The sequence below is a fragment of the Panicum virgatum genome, chromosome 6K, assembly GCF_016808335.1.
Source record: "Panicum virgatum strain AP13 chromosome 6K, P.virgatum_v5, whole genome shotgun sequence".
Classification (NCBI taxonomy): domain Eukaryota; kingdom Viridiplantae; phylum Streptophyta; class Magnoliopsida; order Poales; family Poaceae; genus Panicum; species Panicum virgatum.
The window spans coordinates 39,943,010-39,946,864 of record NC_053141.1 but is presented as its reverse complement, the minus strand read 5'-3'; the positions used below and the strand labels follow the sequence as shown (position 1 = coordinate 39,946,864).

Here is a 3,855-nt window from a genome sequence, read left to right as displayed (position 1 = left end):
CGGTATAAAGTATAGCAGAGTGTTGCGTACGCACGAAATGGTCTAAACAAAAGCGATGACGATGCAGGCAGAACGTCCGTACTCCGTGACGCCCCGAGATAGACTAGAAAAGAGCAAGAAGTATTGTATGGACGCCACAGCCACCGGAGCGTTTACTTGTGCTGCGTCTGCGTGCGTACTTGCCCGTTGCCCGTAGCAGGTTTGCGTTGTGGGTCAAAACGAAGCGTTCGTTTCTTTCATCCTCACATCACACTACAAGCCAAAAAAAAAGGGCATCGAGCACCGTACCCTCCTGTCCTCGGCTGGCGCAACGCCCCTGCCGTGGCAGCAGCCTTGGTTGACGCGCGCGCTCCACCTCCGCCTGGCACACCGCCCTCGCCGTGCCCCGCGCTATAAATCCCCCACGCCGCGCCGGCCCCCGGCTCATCCCCTCGTCCCAAACCAGCCGCAACGACCAAACAAAGCTAGAAAACCAACACCAGCTCGCGGCATGGGTCGTCGTCCATCCCGCCCCGGCCTCGCCCCCGCCGCCGCCGCGGCGCTCACCGCGGCCGCGGTCCTGCTGCTCATCGCGGCCGCGGCGCCGGCTGCCAGGGCGCAGGAGGAGACGGAGGACGAGCACGAGTTCAGCTACGACCCCCGCGACGCGCACGGGCCGGCGCACTGGGGCGCCATCAAGGCGGAGTGGGCCAACTGCAGCGCGGGGGCGGATGCAGTCGCCCATCGACCTCGCCCACGAGCGCGTCACGCTGGTGCGCGCCCTCGGCTACCTCGACCACGCCTACCGCGCCGCCGAGGCCTCCATCGTCAACCGCGGCCACGACATCATGGTGCGGTTCCGCGGCGACGCCGGGAGCCTGGCGATCAACGGCACGGCGTACCGGCTGCGGCAGCTGCACTGGCACGCGCCCACGGAGCACACCGTCGGCGGGCGGCGCTACGACATGGAGCTGCACCTGGTGCACGAGAGCGCCGCGGGCAAGGCGGCGGTGGTCGGCGTCCTGTACGAGGTCGGCGCCGCGCCCGACCCGTTCCTGAGCGCGCTGGAGCCCGCCATCCGCCGGATCGCGGAGCGGCGGGACATGGAGGAGGACGTCGGCGTCGTCGACCCGCGCCGCGCGCGCGGCCGCGCCAGCGTCTACTACCGCTACATGGGCTCCCTCACCACGCCGCCCTGCACCGAGGGGGTCATCTGGACTGTCGTCAAGAGGGTAGGTCACCTCGCCACGGTTTCTTTCTTCATTCAGACCGTCACCGTTCGATGGTGACGCCGCTGACCACCAGCCGTGTCGTCCACCTCGCCGGGCATGGGTTGTTGGTGAGGAAATTCTTGTGCTTGTCGTAGTAGCATTTTTCTGAAGCTTCCGAGTGTTCTTTGTGCAGGTTCGCACCGTGTCCAAGTACCAGCTGGAGCTGCTCAGGGAAGCCGTGCACGACGTGAGTGTCCATGCCGCTAAACTTTTCTCCACACGTTTTTTTAGCCAAAAAATAGCAGGAGCTATGCCTTTCAGTCAAGTAGGAAAAAAAAGAAGGCACCTGGAACCAACACATACACGGTTAAAAATCCAGGGAGCAATATGAACTGAAAGTAGGCCGTTCGAGGTTCTGACGATTTTTCCCAGCCTGACTAAACGTGTGCTTATACTTCCTGCTGCAGGACATGGAGAAGAACGCGAGGCCGCTGCAGGCGGTGAACGACCGGGACATCAGCATCTTCCGGCCAAAGCCACACAAGCACTACTAGACTAGCTAGGTCCTGCAGCTTACTGTCAGTGATGCATGAGCTGACGTGGAGACAGACACCGGTTGTTTCAGACTTCAGAGCTTGAGAATAATATACACACATACATACGGGAAGCATTCGATTCGTTGTACACTAGAGGAGATGTGTTTACGGTAGATGATGGATATCTTTTTTGTTTTGTTTTAGTAATTCTTTGTACCTTTGTTATGTGACTAAATAAATTAATAATGCATCACTTCATGTGGGAGTCCGTTTGAATACTGGTCAGCATTTGGCACCTCCAACGCGACCGTCTAACTGGCAGAGTCTTTGTCAAAGCTACAGAATTCAAGGATTTCATTATGGTTCATCAGTGACACCTCACGTATATGAGAAAGATCTGAAAAAAATTGTACTTTAAACGGATCATGTGCTAGGTTAGTACTAATTAAGGATAAATTTATACTACAGGATTCGGATCAGAGAGGACTGTTGGGTGTTGGGTAGTAATGAGAACCAAGAATCAATCAAATAAAAGTAACTAGCAAGGTGGCCCGCGCTAATAGTGCGGATAGCTAGCTTTTTTATTTAACATTAAAAATGCAGCAAAGAAAGTGTACCGCACTGACAATAGCATAGAAAATATAGGTATCTATGCTCTTTATGTAAGTAATTTGCTTCCAAATATCAAGTGAAATTAGATTAATATTTTCCAATTTTTTATATATTTTAGTTATTTTAATTTACATGTATTTTTTATTTCGTTCCTAATTCATGTAGTATAGTCTAATTTTCTTTTTGTTTTAAACTTGAGGTTAAAATATATATCAGTTATAATCTATATATTTATTTTTAAAATCTATTTCATCTATATATATTTTAGTATTAGCATGGTGTTTTCAAGCCATACTCTTAAACAGAGCTTAAATAAATTTACATGAACCATCAATAAATGTTCTTTTAAAAATTTCAGAACTTTGATTTTTGTTTTATTTTTTTTGTCCTGTGTCATCGCATAGATCAGCTCACTTTAGAAATTGTGTCATATCTGTAATGGATATTTTCATGCGTGTTTTGCTGTGTTTTTATTTCTCTTTGTTTTTTAATTTCTACAGATATTTATGTTGATTTTTTCGCTTTCATTTTCGTCTTCCGCATCGGATGCCCTTAATGGTGAAAAATATATCTTTGTCGTGAGACACTCTTCAACCATGCCAATTTGCTGCATGATATTATAGTCTATTTTTTATTTACAAAAATTGGAAATGAATGTGAAATGACCAATTACCACTGTCGCCTAAGGCCAGTCTCAGTGGGGATTTCATGGGGATTTCATGACATTAATTAGATGGACACCTCAGCAAAAAAGCTGACATGGCAAGTAAATTAATAGGAGAGAGAAGGAAAGCGTTTCTTCCCCACGAAACGACTCGGGCGGCGTTTCCAAGTCGACGAAACGCATGTGAAACCCGCACTGAGAGCTTCAGCCGTTTCATGGCGGATCTCGTGTGCGCTGGGCGGCCGCGCTCCCGCTCGGACCTTGCGCGCCAAATCGTTGCAGCTCGCGCCAAAGCCAATCGGTCTCGCCACCAAAGCCAATCCATCCCCTTCCCTGCAGTTGGAGCCGCCACCCCTGTTTTAGATCTGTCTCCACCCCTGCCCTTCCTCCCTTCGCCTCCTAGCTGCTGGTGGTCCCATGAAGGGCTGCGGTAGCTAGGGGGAAGATCGTCCCCAGCCCGGCGGTGGCTCTGAAAGATGTCGTGGCGGTGGTCCCATGAAGGGCTGCGGTGGCGGCACAGAGGAGGGGCGTGGTGGTGGCTTCGTGAAGGGCCTCGGCAACGGCACGACGACGGGCGGGGGTGGCACTTCTCCGACGACTCCGGTGTCTCTGGCAGCTCCAACGGCAGCTCCACACCCACCACCACCCATTCCATGTTGGCCTGGAACTGGAACCGGAGGTAGCAGCGGCCAGAGCAGTTTCCCACAATATGTGAATCCATGGTAAGCACCGATTTGTCCTATCCATGAGTAGCATGCTGCGCTAATCCAACAGTTCATGATTTATGATGCGTAGCTTGAACACTGCTTGGAATTTGTATGCATTACGAATTAAGGGAATTGCCTTGACAAAA

General features: G+C 51.6%; 1 pseudogene; it reads left to right on the top strand.

Moving 5' to 3' along the window:
• Window positions 1–326: 326 nt before the first annotated feature.
• Window positions 327–1,998, top strand: LOC120639228 (annotated as a pseudogene).
• The last annotated feature ends 1,857 nt before the right edge of the window (window positions 1,999–3,855 follow it).